The sequence below is a fragment of the Pieris napi genome, chromosome 16 (assembly GCF_905475465.1).
Source record: "Pieris napi chromosome 16, ilPieNapi1.2, whole genome shotgun sequence".
Taxonomy (NCBI): Eukaryota; Metazoa; Arthropoda; class Insecta; order Lepidoptera; family Pieridae; genus Pieris; species Pieris napi.
Window position 1 is genome coordinate 4,363,611 of NC_062249.1, and position 25,787 is coordinate 4,389,397.

General features: G+C 31.8%; 1 long non-coding RNA gene across 1 annotated transcript; it reads left to right on the forward strand.

Moving 5' to 3' along the window:
• Positions 1 to 19,775: 19,775 nt before the first annotated feature.
• On the forward strand, positions 19,776 to 25,345 carry LOC125057439. Its single transcript, XR_007118202.1, has 3 exons — positions 19,776 to 20,416; positions 21,303 to 21,352; positions 24,706 to 25,345. It is a non-coding gene; the product is annotated as an uncharacterized LOC125057439 (long non-coding RNA).
• Positions 25,346 to 25,787: the final 442 nt, after the last annotated feature.

Consider the following 25,787-nt stretch of genomic DNA (forward strand, 5'->3'; position numbering starts at 1 on the left):
TCATGATTATTGGTAATCGTCACTTAAAGACGTGAAACTAATAAAATTTTTAAATTTAAAGAAATATGCTGATCCGAACAAAAAAAATTTCGACCATATTTAACTATTACTTATTTAGTAGCTAGTTAAAGACCAATTATAAATATAATAAAGAAGTATAACATAACAGTATATATTTCGTATAACGTAATTAAATTTATTTATTGACAACTCGTTCGGGACGTTCGTTGAAAAAGTCCATACACTAGGTACTTTAAAAGAAATAACCTATTAACAATTTTTTAAATCCTCTCTTTTTTTCGTTTACAAGTAGGTACTAGAAAGTTCTTCGTTATTTCGGGCCAAAGAAAACGAACTTATATTGTCAATGATATATCAACACAACGTCTCTTGTTAACTCTGCAAAATCGTAAGTGGCTGGGGCAAGATATGACATGCTCACTCGTAATAGATCATAAATAACGTACTCTTGTAACGTTCAGACGATAAGGCCCAATTTGCATGTCAATGGTTGCCTATCAATGTACAACAGCACTGATTTTATTATAATTCAAATGAGCTGTATATTTGTTCAGATTGCTAGAATATGTTTAACATTTTAGGTGATGAGTTAGTTTACGACGACGTTAAAACCGATTTAGGTCTTAGGTTACAGGACATTGGTTATTTTTTCGGACAAATTTTGTAATTCAATTAAATATTATACAAATTTTGTATTTTATTGAGTTAGATAGAATTAAAAATGTATTAAAATAAAACTTTTAAACAGATTTCAAATACTCACTCACATATATTATTGGAAATTTAAATAATTGTTACTATTTTGTACAACCCGAACAGGAAATATCAGACATTTGAAAGCATGGATAAGAATTTTTTAAACTTTTTCTTTCCCCTTAGAGGGTTGGCGTCAGCGGAAACGTGTAGATCTTTACTCCTTGTAAGTTCAAGATAATAGATTTACCTAGTAATTAGCTAAACATTAGGCTTTAAATGTATCATGAATATATTTTCAAGACCACCTTTATCATACATTAGCTGTACCTGCGGTTTCACCTACGTTAATCGTAGTATCTTTATGTTCGATAGATGAACAACACGTTTTTTTAGTTGATCAGGATCAGGAAATATCTTGAGCGTTTTCAAGCGAAGAAACTCATTACATTTGTATTATTACATACAGCATTCATTTTCTACTATTCATTACATTAAATTCTTTGCTACAGAACTCCAAATCACACAAGACTAGGTACTAATACTTATTTAGAACCGAAACGGACTAAAATTTATTGTAAATTTTTATACGGATTTGTCTCTTACCAAATTAAAATCGTAAGTCATGCTCGTGAACGGGTGCTGCTTGTGCTGACTGGTCGTACTTGAATTCGTGTATGCGGTGATGTTGGTTATATCGACTATGTGTTTGCGTGTTGTTCCCACGAGAATGTAAGTGCGTGCTCCTATTTCACCATGCCTCCTGCTGATAGAGGACTAGTCTTTGTTTTTTTTTAAATTTATGTTATTATTATTAATTACTTGATATGTCATGTGGAACATGGTGTAATGGCTGCAGCTCCTTACAAACGTTGTGTAAAAAAATGGCGATTAAAAAGAGTGGTGGAGAGTTTATTGCCAGTTCTTCTCTCCCGTTCTACGCCCTTGATTTGAGAACTGGCAGTAAATGTAAAATTAGAAGCATTAATATGTATTTCTTTATTGACGAGTCATAAGTATACATTATGTCACCTATATGATTAACTTTTACTTTAAAATCTAACCATCATAGTCATTGACAATTTATTTTATAAATATTTAACAGCTTTCGTCATGTTACCTATATACGCAGGTAGCCTAAGTAGGTAGGTTAAATGATTAATGATAAGCGGTAAAGTAGTTCAATAGAGCCGCCAGTGAACCTTGACTTCAATACGTCTAACTATGATGGCCACTGCGGTACACGCCAACTGCATAGCCACAGAGTTTGGGCGAGTGGGTTCGTTGGCAAGTGTGCAACTCTCCAACTTGCTTCACTTTTATGAACGATTTAATTGGAATAATAAAGATAATGTTATAAAACATTAATTTTAGTAATGTCGTACATTAAAATAATTTGTATATAATAGGCTAAATTGTTTACAAGTGTTTTTAAATGAATGTTATGTCTAATTTATTACTGTATCTAATATATAACATTTTCGTATCACAATGTTCGTTACCACACTCCTCCGAAACGGCTCGACCGATCTTATGAAATTTTTTATGCATAGTCAGTAAGTCTGAGAATCGGCTATTATCTATCTTTCAAACCCCTAAGTGATAAGGGGTGTCCACCCCAAAAAAATCTTTTTTATTTTTTAGACAAATTTTTTTTTTTTAAGATACAGCATACAAAAATACATACAACGATAAATTTTTATCTACCCTCTACGATCCACCCTTATTTTTTATTTGTTAGTTAAGAACTTATAACTTGAACTCTGAGGTTTATATAGCGAATAATTACAGAAACACCTAAAAAGTTTTCATTCCGAAAAACTGAACAGTATCTGGGGTAGCATAGGAAAATGTTCCATGTTGGTATGTACTAAAAAGGTAGACTAAGTCAAATAACATTAAGGAGAAACGAAGTTCGCGGGGGCAGCTAGTAATATACATACATAATTACTTAGTACCAGTGATTTCGTATCATATTATCATCATCAAAAGTCCGATTAGAGTAAAAAAGTTAGTTCTCACTGAACTAAAATATTGATTAAATAGAGGATGGTTCAATAATTGCGCTTTTTGGATTTGCTTTATGTATCCAGAAACAGTATCATCTACAGGAAAATCGTGATGTTAGATGGCGCTTCGTTATTATTTCATTATTATAAGTAATACCAGCCTGTCCCAAGACTATCCCTCTTATTTATAACCTTCAAATATTAATAGGAGCAGCGCCCTTACTCTTTAACTTCCAATCGCGACAGCCATATCCCGACGTTTTTGTATGCAAGTGCGATGAATGTATAATACACAACATACGTAGCGCTAATGTCACCATGGTATCGCGTAAAACAAAACTCATTATTTAGATCAGTATCGTTTTTGGAAGTTTCAGAGTAACCACTCTGGTAACAAACGAATTAACGCGAACGAATAAATAAACGTGACAATGATTCTATGTTCCTACGTACGAACAGGAGTCTACCAGAAAGTAAGTAGGCTTCTTTTCAACATATATAGCATCGAACAATCAAGAATAACTTATCAACAATTTGCGAACAGTTTTGCAAACTAAATTACGACTTGTGACGTTCGTGGCTTATGACACACCTACAAACTTTCCTTGCCTAAAAAGCATTTTTATATAGCAAACTTTTTTCACGGCTGACATAATGCGACGTTTCCTATATAATGTCTAAAGTAAGTAAATAATAGAAATATTACATGATGTAAAAATAATGTATGGTGTTTCTAGAATTATAAAATATAAACAACGCGTTTTGAATGAACAATAATTTCACGGCATAATAAACTTAATTATTTAAATTAAATTTAAGATCATTTGAATCACATTGACAAATACCTCTATTATGAACATTTACACTCAATGTTGCCAGCTATCTTTACCAAAATTCGCCACAGCAAAATGAATTCCCCGACTGTATTGACTAATATACTAATGTACTAATAATTGATAGTTTATTACTAATTTAAAAAGTCAAACTATCGGATAGATGAAATGCCGCGGAATTGCTTTATTTAACATATTACAATTTTTATTAATCTATCTCTTCTGACGAGATTTTAAAAACGAATTCAAAATCAATCTTCACGCAAGAAGAACCTATAGTTTTATATGTTTTACAAAACACGCGGGTACGCATAGAAAAAGAAGAGACAGAAAATATTATTATAATCAAAGTAGCTTCCTATAAAAAAAGATATTACAAAAATCAAACGTGGTAATTGGTATACAGATAAACTGCTGGTTTGGCTAAAATGGTTCATGAATTATATTTTTGAAATACCTAAGTAACTTAAGTAGTTTAGTTTACTCATTTCCAAACTGATGGAGAGTGTCAAACTAGGTATTTGTTACGTTACTAAGATAAATGAATTAATATCAATTGTATTGCTTAAATTCACTAAAAATCATTTAGACATCCCCTAGAATAAGGTACCAGTAAGTAACTGGCAACACATAAAGTATATACGACATATTTTGTCTATAGAAAGCCATAAAAGTAATTACAATTTCTATATTGGTTATAATTCTGGCTGGATATTTAAAATTTAAAGTAAATAACTGACTTGAATCATTCGTTTAGGTTCTATTAAGTAGTCTCGTAATTTAATCAGACGCATTTATCTCTTCAATGGCCTCTTCCAATTTTCTCAAACGCATTAAATGCAAGATTAAAGCTTTATGACTTTCATCGCATAGATGACGTTTTTTCTTTGAAAATGTACTCAACGTTTTTTCTATATTTATGATCTAATTTAGGTATTGTCTGTAGTTTTTAGAGGCCATTAAAATTCTAGAACTAAATTGATATGAAATGTTAGCCAAAAACGTAAAAGATTTTTATACAGAGCATATTTATTTTTTTGTAGTTTTTTAAAACACTTTTTATACACAACATATATTTCAACTTAGTAATTTACTTACAACTTATTAAATTCAAAGTTCTCTGTAATATCTTCGAAAATATTAATTTAAATGATATCCTGTAAAGGGCCATATAGATCTATATTAAATCAACAATAAATATTTAAGGTATTTAATTGAATAAGGATGCTTAGCGCTAAGGAAATAGCGATTATTTGTCGTAAAAAGTAAATGACAAAAAAATGTTATCCATAAGAGATAGACATTATATACCAACGCGGAGTTTTCTGTAGACCTTTTCAAAGTGTAAGATACTTAGTACATTATTTTGATAAATCTCGTAGGGAAATAAGCGGAAAAAATGTAATTATTTACGACATCACATTAGAAACCTCAAAAATAACAGTATTTCTCCACTATTTAATGAATGTTATTATACATATAAACCTTCCTCTTCAATCACTCTAGAGAAAGTTACATTGTTTTATACTATGTAGTGATTTCATTTCATCTGGTAATAACCGGTTCTCCATATAACGTTTAATACATTGCTACATTAGCTTTTACAATCGAAAAAATTATTAAAATGGATCCAAAGATAAACTTATTTGTGTCTATACAAGATTGAGTATCCAAACACGACTATGAACCCATGAAAGTCACTGCACCGGTTAACCTTGCTTGTTCCTATTCAAATTGTTTTTAAATCACTCGATTTATATTTCGCTATACACTCCTCACTGATCGTAATCAGCTTACTTCAAAAATATCCCTCCATTCTGTGAGATTTAGTTTGATGGAATCGGTCGCAATAAAACTAACTAGATAAGCACAAAATAATTTATAAAAATATATAGATAGAACATACTTTACGGTGCGAATTAGAATTCAATGTATGGTTACTTATTAATCATAAGATTCTCTTGCATACTCCACATGGAATCTATAAATTTAGTCACAGCTAGGTATAATTTTACTGTATTTATCTAAGTAACCCACATGTGATTCCAATAATTTAACTTTTTTAAGAACGAAATGACTAAATGTCTAACTAAGGATGGATTATTTGCAAGGCGTAGTAAGAATTACGTACAATCAAAACAAATATATTTAATTCCTTGGTATCTGATGTTGTTATTCTGTTCTTCAGTCTGAAAGGATCAAGCCTAAATTCATCAAAAAGCCTAGAAAATGTAACCAAAACACAAATTGGAGTGTCGATATCGTCTAGACTGCTGAGGCAAATACGATTAAATCCGAGGTCACCTCAGTGACATTGTATTTTTTTCGCCCTTCAATATCCTACCGAGTGTACTCTTGCAACTTTTATCTATACTCTATGGCAACAATGTCTTTAATTTATGGACTATTTACTATGCGTTGCTTTGTAAATACTTTAATGGCCGTCGTTTACTAAGACATAAATCTTTCTCGAAGGGTCAGGAAAATTAATTACAACATTCAAGAGTAGTTACTTTACATACAGTTTATATTCAGAGTAACGTCCTGACATTTTCGTAACTAAACGTATTCCAATAAGGCATATATTAAGTAATCCTACAGCTAACATAAATTAGTAAAAATAACCTAAAAATGTAATAACTAAAACTTATTTTTAAATGGAGTCCCTTTAGGCAAGGTTCCGAAGATACTGGCAGCGCCTTTGAACAGCTAGACTAAATCTTTAACCGAGGTAGCTGCCAGCTCTTCGGTCTCCCGTGATGTCGACTAACCTTTTTCTATATCCAATATTATTTTCGGACGAAGGATCTCGACACCGAATTTGTGTCCCATTCGGTTCAGTCATCATATTCGGAGCCTAAACCCCTGTATTTGCATGCTTTAGCTTTTTCAGCCACTTCACCAGCTCTGTTGTTGGTTCTATGTAGATGGGAAGGGGCCAGCGTGTCTAAACAGTTTGCATCCCATACCAGCACCCGGCCCATCTTCCATGGAATCAAACTCATACCGTCCGGTCTCTTGCTATCGTCTCTTGCAATACTAGTCGGCTCAAGTAGACTTGGAACGTTGACGGTGTCATGGGACCGGCGTGATATCGTTAAGTACGGCATGTCTCGAGCAGCGGCCTTCACTTTTTTTGGCATGACAGTCCGTCGACAGCTTGTCGACATCACTGCCACAGGGACATTTATGAGGAGCAAAAACTTTTTTTCGTAACTTCATAAAATTGGGAAAAATAAAAATAACAGACTTTAATATTAACGCGTAGCCATAAAAAAGCTTTAAAAATCAAGGCAGGTGATCCCCAAAACATTAAGCCGTAACTTATTTATGTCAGTAAGTTATCCTATAACAGCAACCCCATGCAAGCGAGCAGACGTTACACTACATCATATTACTTGATGTTGTCATTATGGCGGTTAGAGGCTTTGGATAAATAAAATTCTCGTAAAAATATCGTAAACATGGGCTGTCGTAAAATCGGTTACGAAAAAATTGTATTGATTGTTTTTGTTTATTGCTTATGGACTGGGCTATTTGAGTTTGTGCGTGGCGCTGAATTTATTTTGATATATTTTGTTAAAACAAGTACTGTACGCAAAACAAATTCATTTCTACTAATTTCAGTTTTGAGTTTTTAAAATAGAGTAAAAAGGAGTTTGAGGTAATTATACCATAATAGAGAGAAATAAAATGTTAAATAAATTGCATTTTACAAACAAAAGTCAAGTCTTGATCGAAACGACACACGTAATTACAGGTTTCACCTTCAAGTATCTTGTTGCAATGTTTTAAAATGTTCCTATAATAAAACTTCAATTTAGACTAACTGCGTGAAACAAAACCTTCTTCATATTTACTTTAACCACTTCATTTCCCAAACGTTAAAAGGGCATTTCAAAATGTAAATACTAGCAGCAATGTTTTACGCCAAATCGGGCGAAGGATTTTTAAACTTTAAAAATAAAATGGGACAACCCTGTTTGGATTCGATGCCAAGAATTTGAGTGTGTGCGTGAGGAGTTCGTTCGCATGCGTCGTATATAGCTCGCACACAGATGTACAACTACGATAGGGCTGAGTGTTTTTTACGCTTCAAGCTGAATCAAAATAAAAGAATATCAAGTGCGTTATTTTAGTTCTTGCCAAAATTTGTATGATCTTTCAATAGGATATTATTACTTAAAGTGCTTAAAGGTTATTAAAGGTGTATTGAATGATTGTCACCTCAAATCAATCTTTAAAGATTATTATGAATCCTATACTGAAATTCGAACTTCTAAACATTCAACGATATTCAACGAATATAATATAGATCTGCCAACTAAAATAAGCATACTCATTTTAATGTTATATCTATTTAACATTACATAACAAATTAAGTAAGTCTTTTTACACCAACTGTATAAGCAACTGTAGGAACTAGTATTATTTGCTATAAAATTAAATTCCAGTTAGATATATTATAAGCAATTTTAATTTAAATTTGAATTGTTCATGGAGCAGGGCATTTGGCATCGGCTCTCAGTAACTGAACATAAATAACTGCATTGCACTCGTCTTGAAATGTGAAAAATATGGAAATCCGCGCGATGCATCAGAGTGGACTTAAAAAATATAACTTGTAATTAATGTTTAATGCTTTATGGTAGTTTTGGTTCGTAAAATGGATCAGAATAATTTATATAGTATTGGCAAGTTAGCACGCAATCAGTCTTACGTAACAGATACAAAAGACTAAGTCATGGAATAAAAATTTAATATGCAAAGATCAATTAAGAAAGTTTTATTACGCACACACTAACACGATGGTATAAATGTTATATATACCACATACCATGGTATATATGTTATATATGCTATGTACTATAGGAAATTATCGGCCTTGGTTGAGATTTTTAATATTTATATTCAGCAATACGTATATGTATCATTTATATATTTATTTAACGATATTTTTTTTTTATTTTTTTTAAGACGATTCACACCAATTCACCTAGTCCCATGCTAAGCTGGTGAAGCTTGTGTTATGGGTACTAGGCAACGGATATACATACATATTATAGATAGATGTTCGTCTCAGCCGGGGATCGAACCCGGGACCCATGGATTCGCAGTCAGGGGTACTAACCACTAGACCAATGAGTCGTCAAACTATGAAAGCTGATTAAAAAAATTTACTTCTTTGTTATTAAGGCACAAATTTAATCTTTTGATAATATTTTAGTATATAGAGTTTAGAGCAGAGCCCTTCTGTAACTTACAATACTGAATGCGATCGGGATCGGTTCGCGACGTTTTTGTATGCAAATTCGATGCAGTTAAATATCCATAGCGCTGATCTCGCAATCTCCTTATTGAGAGGAAGTGCTTAACTAGATAAGTACAATTTTTATCCTGAGACCGTGCAAATAAAGTTAAGGTAGTGTTAAAACATTTCATGCGGTATAAATATTAGATATTATATGAATATATAAATTTAAAATAAAATAACAACCTGAGATGTTAAAAATGTATCTAGCTTTAAGTAAAAGTTCTTACATAGTGAACGAACAATGTCTGTAGATTATCTTTGAGAATTGAAACTTATCGAATTACATTGGATTTAAATAAATTGCTTAAAGAATTGTTCTTGATATCATAGTTTCTTGTTCTTTCTTTCGTTTAAACTTTGTATTTATCGAGCACCCAGCGGTACTTTGGTTAAGTTTATTAACCTTTACTTTTTAAAATTATCCTAATATATAATATCAGAATAAATAGCATATATAGAAAACTTTCCTATTATTAAATAAAATAAAATAATATAAAAGCACAATTTGCTTCTAAGTCGGAGCAGTGCTAATATTTTTTATATAACACAGTTTTCTTGGCTTACAAGTAGTATTAAATGGTAGTATCACAGCCCTTGCTATTGTCATGTCCTGGGTTTGATTCTCGGTATAGCAATAATTGTTTCGGTTTAATAGTCGCAGACGTCTGATCACCTGCTTAAAAAACTATGAATAAAAAAGTTTACTTATTGCGGCTTGTTTGCAAAAACTCATCTGGCTTCGCGACACATGTTTCTGGAGTTTTAAACCACGTTTTACTACCCAAAGTAGGTGGTTTTCAAGTCCTAGTGTTGGGCAATATATTGCGCTGTATGTCATATAACATGAAAATATGTATTTTTGTTTATTGTTTGATCGTAATTACCAGCAAGTTCATAATTCAGTTCTAAATATAGTTACTATTTTACTTTTTATAACTAAGATAATGTTTGTCCATATCCGTTATTTAAATTTACTGAAAATACACATTTCCGTACCGCAACCTGGACATTAAAGATACAAAAAAAACCTAACCCTATCCAAAACACGTCCGTTTCGACCGGTGCTTAACTCTAATGATTCAAAAGGCGGTAAAACTATTGAGAAACGTTTCCATTTAGGAAGTCTAGACAAGGCACGCTGATATATTACCGCCGGAAGATTTACGGGTCTCAAAGACTGGGCGTGGTTAAGCCGATATTTAGGGATTTATAAAGGAATTAAAGGGATATTTTAGCTTAAAATACTACCACAAAATTTCATCTATATCAGTAAGGAAGTACAGATATAGTACGAGTAGTATCTGATACATTACGATTTTGTTTACAAAAAAAGAACAATATTCTTTTTGCGTTTGCTACATCAAAATGTCAACGGCCTCATTTTATGGGCTATTGTTACCATGGTTACCATTTTTTGGAAACGAAATTGTAAAGTACCATGTTAAATGCACTATTAAAAAACAGCTAAAAAAAAATATTTTTTTTATAGAACAGGGCGCTAACGGGGAGGAGGCTCATCTCATGTTAAGTGATACCTCCGCCCATGGACACTCTCAATGCCAGAGGGCTCGCGAGTGCATTGCCGGCCTTTTAAGAACTGGTACGCTCTTTTCTTGAAGGACCCTAAATCGAATTGGTTCGGAAATACTTTATTTCTCTTATTGTATTTGGAAATTAAAGGAATGTAACGAAACACCTATAAACCACTAAGTGGTTTAGCCTGAAGGGCCACACATTTTATTACTTAAATATAAGATTTAAGAGAAAAAGAAAAAAAAAACAATAATATTGTATAACAATTGGTTATAAAGTAATCTAACTGCATTGAATTATTTAAATAATATAGAATTAAATAAAATTTCGAGAACCTTTAATACTGAAACAGTCGATCGGGCAACACCAGTATAAAATGGTGATTAATAATTTAATGTAATGTTTATTCGCACTTATGATCATTATCTAAGTGTTAAGAATTTTGATTTATTATTCCGTCCATGAAACTATAATATAAAAAAACAGCTTCTACAGTTTACTATTATAAAGTAAGTCCCTGTTTGGTTTTTTTTTTATCACAATAAACTCGTTCTAAAATAAGTCGTTATTTCCATATATACAATTTTAAAATAATTCACCTAAACATCATTTCATTTCTAGGAATCTCCTAAAGATTGTTTTAAAATGACTCCGCAACAAAGTAATCTACGCTCTTGTTTATTTATTCCATTAACATGTTTTTTATTTCTTTACACGGCTGACTTGCTATTTTTTATTTTTTACGCCAATGTAGTGTGCATAAAATGTTATATTTAAAATATAATAATACTAATTAAAAAAAGAAAAAACTACTCAACGAACCGTACCGTATTATAGCGTTCCTTTGGCCTTTTAGGTTATTTAAATATACATTATACACTTTTGTGCAATTACATTAACGGTTAAAATGGGCAATATATTATACAACAGATCTAGGAAATCCGGTCATTTTGTCTTAAATACTGTACCAACGAAAAGTCTTGTTGACATTGATATTGAGATATGGGCTTGAATAAATAAGTAATAAATCATGTTTATATTAAATGTGATTGAACATGTTATGTATTTAACTAAAAAAGTAGAATGTAGGTAAAATTCTATATTTCGTGTTATTGTAAAATGCCTGACCTTGCTAAGGATTTGTGAACTTATTCATAAACTCTACATTACTATTGCTATCGTTAAGTTACTAAATAGATCGTTTGTACACGAAAGATTTAATTTTCATAGTTGGTTTTACGATGAAAATATTCATTAAGGAATTTTAATATATCTTTCAAAATGGAGCAATTTAAACAAAAACTTTAGTTAATACCATAATTTAAACAGAAGAACAGAGCGTCTTTCCTTTAATAGAGACTGTAAGTATGTAGTGTTATTGGACACTTTTTTATGTTAAAAATCCTTATTAGTAAATTGGGTTAGACTTAAATTACTTATTAGTCTTAAGTTGTTGTAGATCGTAATGTGTCATGATGTCTTAATAAAGACAAACGTATAAAAAAGTTAAAAGGCTGAAATGTTTGGCTGTGGTTTATTGAAATTATATATGAAACTAGCTGACCCGGCTCAACATTGTTTTGCCATGTATATCATATATAATGACAAATTAAGGGTTGTAACTTGTAAGTATTTTTAATGCTGTATCATGAAAAAATAAAAAATTAAATTTTTTACCTAAAAATTTATAAAAAATTATTTAGGGGTGGATACTTTTAACATTTAGGGGGATGAAAAATAGATGTTGTCCGATTCTCAGACATACCCAATATGCACACAAAATTTCATGAGAATCGGTCAAGCCGTTTCGGAGGAGGTTAACTACAAACACCGCGACACGAGAATTTTATATATTAGATATTGAGATAAAACAAATATATCTAAGAATACACGATTATATGAAAAGTAAAAATGACTTGCTAGTCTTTTAAGTTCAAAAACATACACGTGCCGTCCATCTCCTCAGTTTAGTGCCAATCGATATGTCTAGATTGAAAATAGCCTACAACGTTATAAACCATATCCTAAGCCGTTAAATTTTAATTGGGTGTTTCGCGTGTAGATCGTCCAACGTTCTGAAACATGAAATGAATACCATGTTGTTCTGTTTAGTAAAAATATGTTAAAATTCAGTGGATACACTACATCTATAATAATTGTTATAACTCAACTAAATCTCAAGTTTGGCGTCTTTATAAAATTTCCACTGCTACAATGAAGGCCCAAAAAATAAAGGGTTCCAAACCGTATTTGCGTAAAATTACCTTGTCGACTTTTAAGTCTATGTCATTTCGGTTTTCTTCACGATGTTTTTCTCCATCGTGTAAGCTTGTATTAATTGCGGCACATGAGATATAAATACGTAGATAAAATAATATTTTCGTGGCGGTTAAAGGCACAATCTCAACGTTGAGAATCTCATATACGTCATTATATAATACTTTTTGAAGGCAAAAAACTCTGTGTTGGTTTAAATTTTACGAAAGCGTTTCAACCTAAATTCAAACCGTTCTCTATAGAACGCTCTATAGCGTACTCAAAAAGGCCAGCAACTCTAACAAAATAGGTATACGTGGGCTGCGGTAACTGCCTTTAATGCCCGTCTCGTAGCCTAGTTTTTCCCCTACTGAGTAAAAAAATATTTACTGTAAATATTCATAAAAACTCAGTAAACATGACATCCGAAAAGTTATCATACTCATGATGTACACCGCATATTGGAGGCATGAATATTTGGCCGGTTAGAGGCACGTGTGTAAGCCCTTAACCCCCCAGACAACCTTGTGAGGCGCCACGCCGCCCGCCTTGGGGCCGGGGAGGTGTTTGGGTGTGAATTGTGATGCGTGATGGACAGCTGCCTTGAAAGTGATAAATTTAGAACTTTAATTTTAATTGTATAAACGTCACTATATATTTGATAGTCTGTAGTAATTTAATAGTAGGTTGAATCAATGGTGTTAGTGTCAGCTGCCATTGTCATATTAAATGAATAGCGTCAAAGTCAAATTAGTGCAAAACCAAAAACGAATGGTTTATTTCGAAACGACTATTCAATGGTCGATAATAATGACTCCATACTCATTATTATTATTAAACGTTATTTATCATAATTTCAAATATTAACTCAATGACTATAAATATTAAAGTAATCTTTGACACTCGTTCCACGATCGAACCCGAATCGACCACAAAGTCAAACGGCAGTTATAGTAATCTATTTAATATTCAACAACAGTAGAGACGTGCGTAGACTGTCAGGTTTGCGTTGGAATCACCGCTTTGAACAAACTTCACAAGCTTTTCTTTCATATCAATATTTTCTGGTAGAAGACGAACAGCGCGAGAAAATCGGTATCGTCTAGATAAAAATTGACATGCTTTTTAGGAACAAAAATCATACAATGTCAACGTAAAATGTCAGCTCATACCGGTCGATTGTAGGCTGGGTTTATAAATAGAATTCAGAACTTTTTTTTCATATAAAATCCAATAGCTTTTAAAAGTCAGCGTGGGAAGGTCTTTTTGGCCCATAGATAACGTAATAGATTCTGTCAACGGCCTCACTCGAATACATCTTATTTTTATTTTTCTTTTCCTCGCCGTACCTAAATACGAAATTTTATGTTGATCGCTCAATCGGATTATCAAGTAACTTATACGTTTATAATATTATGAAAATTGGATAGGTTCAAATGATAATGATCGACATTTTTTAATGATTTTTTTTTAAATGAATTATCATACGAAAAATGCTGTATGATAAATCCCGTGAATTGTGGGAATATAGCGAGAGCAAACCTTTATGGTGGTAGGTTATCAGCTTTCTTTTAACATAAATCAAATATTGTTTTTTCCGGAAATTGGAGAAGGTAAACACTGCATTAACCGCGAAGTCACTAAGAAATTACTACAAAATCATTTGATTTGTATTCTATTAAAACTAAACTTTGTAATACGTATTCCCTGAAAGAGCCCATAGACGTGTAGTATGACAAACTATTTAAATATTTTTTTCATAAATAATTGGTATTTGTTTCACAGGACATATCTTTCACTGTTTGAAAAATGTATATTTCGCAAAATAAAAAGCAAAGTTGCTATGTTAATAATTGTTTTCTCTTTGACCCAAATTTCAAGTTGAAGAAATAATGTCTCGGGTGTAATGGATCCGTATAACTTGACAAGTTTATACAACTTTATCGATGGCTAAGTAAATACAATGAAATTTAAGATTCAATACAATGTAGACAGGTTATTTGAATATTTATTGGCTAAGACATAGATTATGTCGTATTTTTCTACAAACATTGTTTATGTATATCTTTTGAGCTACATCATATCTTCGGTTGTAGATTGTTTTACATACAATTTTGCATATAACCTAGGGGTTGTGCAATACCCCTATGCCGAAGAGATAAGGCGAGATCAAAACGTATCACATGTTAGTTTTTTTGTAAAAAAAAAGAGTAAAAATAAAATATGTTTATTATGGAATATAAGATACAGGTATCACTTATTCCACGTTATTTAATATGTATCGGTAGACATCCCTACTCATCGGCAAAGAAGACAGAGGGTGTAGGCCGAGAGAAAAAGCCGGCGTAAAAAAAAGCTCTCGGTACTCTTTTAAAATATCAAATCATCATACAAAATGACTATGGTAAACATGTATACAATTTAATCTATAACTAGACACCCATAAAAAAAGGTTTCGCACTAGGGTTAGGGTAATCATGATCCGTAAACATTCAAAAATTATGAAAACAGCATACGAAAAGAAGGAACAGTTTTCGTTTTACCGTTTTTTCCCAAATTCTTTGCAAATTCGAATACCACGAAAATGCTTTTAATTTTTTAAGTATAAATATAACAAATGACATTCGAATAACGTGGCTTTCAATTGGTAAAGATTTTAAAAATCGGTTTAGTACATCCAGCGATTACCTCCTACAACCTCACAAACTTGACTCTTTATAGTATTAGTATAGATAAATAAAAACTATATTTATTGCTTTATATATATTATTTTTTAAACTCTTTTCAATATAAGCAAGTTTTTTATTAGAAGAACACTAACATTAACACTTCTCCCAAACAAAAAATAACATTTTATTTTAAAGTTTAACTGATCATCTACTATATAAAAATAAGTCGGGTTTTCCTTCCTGACGCTATAACTCCAGAACGCACAAACCGATTTCCACGGTTTTGCATTCGTTGGAAGAGTTTCGGGCTCTGTGAGTTTTATAGAAAATTTAGGAAAAAATTCAACAGAAAAGCACCAAACGAAATGTTACATAAAACGAAGCCATCTGGTGGCGAAACGGAGTTCGCCAGGTTTGCTAGTATCTCTTAAAGAAGGACAGCGTGAAAAAACCTTAATAACCTATGAAGGCTTTACAAGATGGCGCAGGCAGACATCATTTAAAATAGGAATACAAAAAATTAAAACTCCTTGCTAATGTGTGTGGAGTGCTTGATCCAAATCGTATTACCCATTATTACATTTGAGCTTGTTATTCTTATAGTTATAATAGAAATAACAATATATATTGCAATCTGTAAATTATATAGTACAGAGAACCTTTTATTAATATAATTATATATAACCTTGGTACAATAAAGGGACCTCCCTAAATAATCAATTTTGCTCTATCAATACCACCTACGCGTCTTCAAGTTACGTCTTATGCCATCTGATATTTCCGTTTAATGTCTATTATTAAATATATATTTTTATTATTTAATCGTACAGTGGTTTATACTTTTAATAATGAAATTATCATGAACTCGGACATCAATACATAGATTTTTATTGTAAAGTTTAAATACAGAAAGAAAAGGTGTGGTTAAATGAAATTACTTTTTGTTATTTGAAAAAAAATACTCATATGAATTTATAACGAATGTAATTGATGTTAAGAAAAATATACATAATAGTTACATATTTCCTATACGTCTATAGCATTTTATATATGTTATAAGTAATTCACACATAGAATTCACATCCACATCCAAATTAAAAGGATGAAAACTATTCAAAACAAATTAATCATAAGTAAATAATGATTGATTTCTATTTAAAATTTCCCTTGCGTATTTGAAGTTAAAAACGGATCAGAGGGATTTTTATAGTCTGGTGAAAAATTATTTGAAAAGTTTTAATAAAAAGATTAGAAAAAATTACCGGAGTCTGGCCATTTATTTCTGGCCATCAAGCGTTCTTAGCCATTCCTTATAAATCAAAACAAGATCGCGGGAAAGATATATTGGTGATTATCCCGTAAATAGATGACGTGTCTCATGTACCGTAGCCTTATTCATTAGGAGATATTAATAACAATATAATTGCTACTCTAAGCAATTTTCCACCCATTATCTTTACCGTCCGTACATATATTACATTTTGAATTTTGTAATACATTGATTGTTTTATTGATTGGTTCTAGTGAAGTAAGTATTTGTTACTAAAGTATGTACATATGTAGTCTTGTAGGCATTATATTATTTCTTAGTATAACAAATTATTTTAAAAGGAAAATTATTATAAACAATATAACTTTATATACTTTATCGATAAATTGAAAAGACAAAATCGTAGTCTAAAATAAAATCGTTTTGGTATTGCTCTAGGTTTGTGTCGTCCCTTAAGGTTTGATAACCTATGACCTTTTGCCAGGTGTTCTCAATAGAACCATCCTATTATTAGCGCGTGGGTTGCTATATAAATTATAAAGCTCTGAGAGAATTATTATCAGTATTCGTATAGACGCCACGCAATTGGGAAGGCTTGTAAAATTTTCTTAATATTATAACAGGAAATAGTGTCGAAATTTTAAGTGTCATATAGAAAGTAAGTTTCGTTTATTATATTTTTTATTGACTATATAGTACTTAAATATAAACGTTAATACAGCTAAAAAGACGGTCTAAAACGGTTAGGACTAGCTGAAACGAAAAACTCCGAACTGAGCCTGTTTTATGGAGTTATAATTTGAATCGCTTGTGTCTGACTATTTGTTTTTAATTCCGCGTGAATTTAATTTGTTTGACTACACCTTAGACTACTTACTTATTAATACATTATATATAATTCTAAACATTCTTTATAATAAGCTTATGTTTCTGTTTAGTTCATTTCAGTAATGCTAAACTAAAATAAGTTGTCTCACTTTTTACATTGAAAATCCAATTAAAATTTCTTCGTAAATTTCGGTCGTAGATTTGAAAGTACCGTTAAGATAAGTGGTTGTAATAAAACAAGTGTAATGAAATTTATCGGCGTCTGACCTATTTTCACCACAATCGATTCAAATTTAATCGTATATATGGTGTCGTACTTTAAATTTGGCATAAATTATTGAAAAGTGATGTGGCGTTTAAGTGGAATTTGAGATTAAAGTAATATCTCTTATGTTTCAGATAAAAAAAGTAACTTAGTCTGTTTTAAGATAGTATATACGTCTTGTAATATTGATCATTCAGCAGTCAGCTATCATATTATCAGCTAAAACTAGCTATCCATTAAAATCTGATGTAAGTTTTCATTATGTACCGTGTAGAGCCCCCCCGCAAACTTCGATTCGCATTTTTTTCTTAGCCAACCTTTTTAGTAGCTACATAACTAATATATGGAACATTTTGCTATGCTACCCCATAGACTGTTTGGTTTTCCGGAATAAAAACTGTTTTTTGGGTTTATCGTGCAATTTTTCCCATCTCCATAAAAACCTCCTACCTCGTCTAGCCGTCTTCGAGTTTTGCGCGTAGCAACAAATTTTGCGATTAATTTTTATTATTTTTGTATAGTGATTAAATTTTGTGATATTTTAAACCCCTAACTATTAATCATCTGTCGCTTTACCGCATACGTCATCAAAACAGAACAAAGAATATCGGCGCATATAATGAATAATTTAACAAATGTAGGATTCCCTGAAAGACATCCAAGTAGAAAAAAGAGTAGAAGAGTAGAAGTCCGTGTGACTTGATGGGGCATATCGTGGCTATGCCTTTACTGATTGCTCTTGTTGACGTTAAACGCTTATTATTCATTTATTTAGCATAACATTATGGTGTGACAGCATGTTTTTTCCATTGCGAGAGAGAATTTAAGGACTAGGTACTGCATACTGTATAGAAATAAGAAAACACGTAGACCTATGTGTATTTTGTGTTGATGATTTTTAACTATTTTTTATTAAAATTAATTTTGACCACAATCTATTAGTAATTTCGAATGTTTGTCTTTCTAATGTTTCACCTAACCTAACATAATATATCTCACTATAACTTCTTTTCCTGCGTATAGTTGAATGTTTGAATGTCTATGTAAACGAAGTCATGATTTTAAAAGTCATGACTTTTCTATCTGATTATTTTTAGCTTTCATCAGCATTTAAAGTTATGGCTTACCTAAAAAATAATGTATTATATTAGCTTGCTTTTCGGTTGTGTACTTGTACTGTGTACTTTACTTTGCAAGACACTGTAATTGAAAACTACACTATATCATAAGGCTTAGGCTTTAGGACTCTTCGTTGTTATTTTCTTGGCATTTCGTCGATAGTCAGAACGGCCTTGACATTAACGTGCTGACTCTACCAATGCTAAAAGAGTTTGTTTTCAATTTGGCGCATAATTTAGTAATGGAATTAATCTATTGCAGGCGCCGAGATGTTCCGAAGGCGCGGTGCCGATGGCGCGGGCTAACCGCTCTCGGCTAGGCGCCCATGCGCGCCTGCCTGCTCGTGTGCGCGGCGCTCGCGCTCGCGCCGGGCCCATGGGCGCGCGCCGCCGCCACCACGCACGAGCCCGCGCGTCTCCAACACATAAAAACACAAATTTTAGCCAAGGTATTTATAATAAAACCAAAATTCTAAGACTTTTTTGTATTGGCATAAACACATTTATTGATAAAAATTTGGAAACTCGTAAAAAAAAGTTATATTATTTTTATGTTTCTATACGCGTATGCGTAACTATTGTGTGCCTTCCTAGAATCTGGTTTTTTAAAAAGCTTGACAATTGATTGTAAAACATCACCAATTTCAAATATAATTTTAATAGAGACTCTTGTCACCAATTACTTAAATTCAGTCAACCAATAACTTTTTAAATTTAACACTTTAAAGAAAAGCTTATTGATTATTTAAAATGATTTTAGCTGGGTTTATCATCACGTCCGACGCCACTGGGGACTCCCCCACGTGACGTCGTCCGCCAGATCCTGGCGCGAGCGGCTGACCCTTACCCTGAGCCTCCACAGGTCGAGCACAGCATGAGGGAGATAATCGCCATCGCGCATAGAGGTGACGTTGGGGTCTATTTAGTCATATGTATGCTAGGTTTAGAATTAAAAACTTACGTAAAATGAGTATTCGCTTAACGACCGCCGTATAAAATCAAATCATTGAAATGGCTAAAATAAAAATAAATTCGTTGACGTCAGGATTTTACTTACGATTTCACCAAAATCGCTGACCATTTTCCGATAAATCTTTTTATAGAACCAGACGGTTCAATTTAACAAATTTCTAGTCATAAGAAAAATATGTTGGTATAAGTGATGCTGAAATGAAGAATATATATTATTCATCTGAGCAGACGATGACTCGACAGAAATATCGATATAAGTAAACTCGTTCGAAGATAAATTAATTTCGTTGTATGAGAATTCAATACGAGTGAAAGTATAGGAAAATAACTGTATTTCTTCACTATATATAATAAGATGCGTAGTAATTTTAAAGACATTATCAGATGCGTGTAGTTATTGTATCTATTGTTTTTTTTTTGTTTTATTTGTTAATATCTTTTGAATATCTGGCTGGGTATTCTTAAGGTATTTTTTATATTTTATAAGATGAACCAGGCGTTTTCTACCAATATTTTCCTATTTACATAAACTATTTGATATATTTCTTAGCAAAGTTATTCTAGCCTCAGCAGCTCTGAATTGAGGTGAACTACTTAATCACAACTAAACAACGCTGGAAGAACGTCACATCAGAGTAAGTTATTATTATGATCTAAGAATAAAATTATAATACGAAATGTTGATAGTACTTCACATAGTTCTCATTAATATTCTAAGTAAAATCATTACGCATTACGAAAAGGAAATATCAACAATTAAGCTTTAATATAAAGCCTTTAATTAGCTGTAGTGGCTTCAGCATACGACTCTCAACCCCGAGGTCGTAGATTCGATCCCTGGACACTCAAATGGACTTTCTATGTGCGCATTTAATACTTCCTCGTACAGTGAAGGAAAATGTTATATAAAAACCGGCGCATGTCTTAAGGTGGGAACTGACCAACGTTACGAGGTGTAATGTAACATGTAATGTAATGGTACACAGCGAGTATTCCGTGCAGTCAGTACGTCGTGTTACGGGGAAAAACAACGTAACACGACGTACTGACTGCACGAATGCTCGCTGTACAACATTACATTACATGTTACATTACACTTCGTAACATTGGTCAGTTCCCACCTTAAGACCTAAAATGTCGACGGCGCGGGCGTGTTTTCTAATTGGCATAGAAGGCTGATCACCTACTTGACTTTTAGAAAAAACAAATGATCGCGAAACAGATACAGTAATCTCAGGCCCACACCTAAAAAGTTGTAGCTACCCTGGTTTCTAATAGAAGTTTCCAATAACCGAGTCTTTACCGGTTAAAATGATAAGTGTGAAGGTTTTGTGTTGTAAATTTTTCCGTTTCACTAATATCATGATAACAGATTTCATGTGGCAATATAGCTTTATTTGTATGGAAATTAATTACTTATTTATTTTATTATTATTATGAAAGCCTACTTATTATTTCAACTATTTTAATGACTAGGTACATACACGTTATCAGTTGGTTATTCTCAAAATGTAATTTCAGGTATACATACAAGAATAGTTGGGTTAATCAACAGAAGCTCTATTCTATTGGTAAGTAAAAATGTATTTTTACCAAAGATTTTTTATTGAATAGACATGTAAAATATTAGATATCGTAACTGCAATGTACAATAAAATGGCGGAGTCCTTATTCATAGTTAGAAAGAAAATAAACCCGGCGTTATTACCACGGCATTGCCAACAATGTTAGATTTAATAGAAATTCTCACAACTTTCTTATTGCTGCGTTCAGACCAAATATAGTTTTAACACCGAATGATATACTTTGATATAAGTGTGGATAGAACTATGACTAAAATGTTATATAATATCTTCACAAACTAAATTCGTGTTACATTGTTTCATCCAAAGAAGTCATTTATATTGTCAATGTCTTGTTATTTTGTTTACGGATAAGAAATTTTGTCTATGTCCAGACATTATTCATATAATTAATATAATATTGTGTTTATAATTAACATTCAAAAGTTCTTCGTCGTCCCCGCGTTGCGTAGCGGTCTTAAGATTCAATGGTTATAAAATATGAATAAATTGACGATTGAAAAGCGTTTTAGGCTGCGCTTGAGACTTCTTCTCTGACTTTATTAGATCAAACTAGTATAAGATATTAAACAAAACAATTGTGACCAAAAAACAAAACAAAAAACATTGTGAAAATAAAATCTAAATCTTTACAACTCAAGAATTCAATGACAGAAAAATAAACTGCATTAAATCTAAGCTAACTACAGATATGCACTCATAAAAAAGACCGCAATGCATTAAAAATATGACCATTTAGGTGGTCATCACTGATTACCTAACTAATTGTACTTTCCGATTTCAAATACATGAAATCACTACAAAAGATACCCAAATCACTTAAAATGTAAAAAAACTTTAAAGAAAGAATTTGAAAGAGAACAATAATAGATTCTAATAAATTAAACTATATTTTAAATGGCATTTTAATAGCATTATAAAGAGAATCAATAAATAACTATACGCTTATGACCACGAATATTACACGCGTGTTAAGTATGAACAGAAATTAGCTACATTCACATAATTAAGTACATTGAAAACCGCCTCTTTATCTCAAGCAATATAATAATATTGCGATTCAGAAACGCAACGACAAAACTACAATGGCTAGTAAGTAGCTCGCATTTACAAAAAATTCATTGTTCATACAAGTTTTTATTATTACTATAGATATCTTTGCAGAATGACTGCAGTTGGGCGCCCGCCAGCCGCTATGTGCTGCCGCTCGACGTACTTGCGTATAAGTTTTTATAATAAAAAATATTTTTCTCAATAAAACAATTCGTACGCATTAGAACGCTTTTAAAATGGCATAGTCGGCGTCAGTTGGTTCTATACAGGTAATATCAACGAACGAAGTTAAAAGTATCTGGTTTAGGTCGTGATTGTGTCGATAATATTCAACAAAACAACGTATATTATGTATAATAGGTAGGTATGTCTAATTTAAAAAAAACATTTACAACAAATAAATATATTAATATTAATTTTAAATTTGATACATCACACCCCCAAATCCTTGAAAACACTCAATAGTAGACGTCCTGTAACCTCATCAATTTCAGTCAAAACTATAACTAATTAAGCAAAATTAATAGGTTATATATATATAGTATAAAACATTACATATAAATTAAATAAATAAATAAATACTTGGTAGTTTAAAAAAAATAATATTAAAAAATATTTAGACAAGCGATACTGATCACGAAAGACGGCATGTTGTCACGAGGTTTGGATAGCTTAGGTTAATTAACGATAAAAGGTTAAGATGTTACTTTGCTGATAGGTTTTTATATATAACTCTTGGAAAAAACACTTTTTTAACGGATTTGTAGTTATGTTTTATTATAAATTTACAATAATTTTACATAATTTTAAATTTAACCGACGTTTCGCGTGCTTTACAGTCGATACCGACTCCGGGGAAATAAATACAGATAACACAACTACTACTACTTTTTTGACATTCAACACCTTTTGTCTTCAGTCACCGTGACCACGCACGCTTTCTATGTCTAAAAGTTATGACAATAAAAGACAATACTATATATAACTCCTATTAAAGTTTTATGCAATATTATAAACATTTTCTATTTCAATAGTGAATTACAATGTATCATGTTTCCTCTAAAATCTAAGCCAAGAACTTAAAATATAAACAAGTGGTTCAAGGGTTTTGCCTCTATATAGGGCACATTGTGACTTATACAATTTATTGCTACTAGTGTATCCTCAATTAATCTTGATAAAACTTGGCTTTAGAAACCTACGTTATTTGATTACATAATATTTATATTGTAAAACGAACTACCATATAACATTATTAAATAATAATACGGTATTGTATGTAGACATACCGTATATATTTGATATAATACTTAACTTGACCTATAAGAAGCTAAAAATACAAACAAATGTTTAAAATTTAAGTCCGAAAAATTCTACAAAGACATAAACTCGGTAATTTATAGGCTAGACTTAACTCATTTGGAGTACTCGGTCGATCTAGATGGCTAGACTATTTCTAGCCAAAATGGCTTACTTAACAAATTCTGGAACTTTTCCATTTTTTGTACTTCTCAAATGGCCGTAATCTTCAAATTAATCTTATGAAATAAATTATTGTACGAGGCTGCGCTGGCCTCTGTTTACAAACGCCTGCTTGAATAATTCAACAAAATTGTGTTTTGACGTTGCTTGCGTGTTTCGTCCAGTTTCTTTCGATCTCATTATTCTTTCTAAGTACTCTTATGGTTTATTATTAATGGATATCAAGTATATTTAGGTGTCATTTCATTTGCATAGGTTAATGACCTCGCGATCGATGGATCAAATCGATTAAACGGGGACCGTAGTAGTGAAAATATCCAATAATAAGGAATACAAATATTATAATTGTACACTAGATACATTTTCATCATTCACTAGTTATGTTCACGGAGACATACAATAACTGAGGTCGATATCCTCAATTATGCCCATGTTACAATGTAAAATAGAAATGCCATACATATATGAATATAGTTTTTTGTTTTTTTCACCTGATGTTAAGTGATACCGCCGCCCATGGACACTCTCAATGCCAGAGAGTTCGCGAGTGCGCTGCCGGCCTATTAAGAATTGGTACGGTCTTTTCTTGAAGGACCCTAAGTCGAATTGGTTCGGAAATACTTCAGTGGGCAGCTGATTCCACAAAGTGGTGGTGCGCGGCAAAAACTGCCTTCAACCTAGTGATCATCAACTCGCATTTGAGCGACTATTGTGTATTAACTAATTTTATAACTTTTAAAATATTGCCTACTTAACATATAACAAAAACTGTCTACTTGTTTTAATAATTAATTTACTAATTTCAGATAGCAGGCGAGGAAGTGTCGATGTACCCTCTACATATAACTTGAGGAATGAAGAGAAATGAACACAATGAAGACGTTATAAAACTACCAACGAAGTACTTGTGCTTTGGGAATATATTACTATTGACCATTTAGACCATTTTTTTTTTCAGGCTTTCTCTTACGTCTTATTCATAAACGTGAAATAAGCTTCATATAGTTAAAGGTCTAAAGGTCATAAAAAGTTTCATGACAGCGATAATATATATGAAAAAGCGTGTTAAAATAATTGGCTAAATTTCATAAAATAGCATTAGATACAGATAAAAATCTATCAAAGGGATTCTAACAATGCTTACGATTTTAATAATGTTTACCACCTTAATGGCACGTTCGTTTGCTATACTAATGAACTAAATATATTTAAATATTCTCTTGCCAGGAATCGAGCCAGCTAAATTTTTATAATTTTACACTTATTAACATCAAATAACAAATAGTTATCTATTCACTGTACTGTATTGAATGACCTTTAATGTAAACAAAAATTTCATCTTAGAAATTTAATGCTCCATTGTTAATGACTGATAGATAGATGTGATAGATATGCATCACCTTACCTAGGCTACGTGAGGTTTTTAAAAATAAAGTTTTCTTTGAATTTGTGTGTTTCTCTCGTATTTTAGTATTTACCCATTTTCGATAATAAAAATAAAACCATTATTTTATATTTCCATTTTTTGAATACCATATAATTTGCCTTTATTGATGACAATTTTATTACTTAACTAGCGACCCGCCCCGGCTTCGCACGGGTGCAATGCTGATACTAAATTCAAAGAGCTATAGAGTATAGGGAGAACCGCGGCCTCCGATGCGCTGCGTCCCGCAATCTTTAAATTTGTAATATCTTCGAAAATATTCATTTAAATCAAATGCTGTAAAGTGCCATATAGATCTATATTAAATCAACAATGTATTTAAGGTATTTAATTGGAAAAGGATTAATGCTGTTTTGGTTAAAATCGCTTCGAAAATTAGCCATTATTTGTCGTTAAAAGTAAATGACAAAAAAAATGTTATTGTGGGATATGCATAAGAGA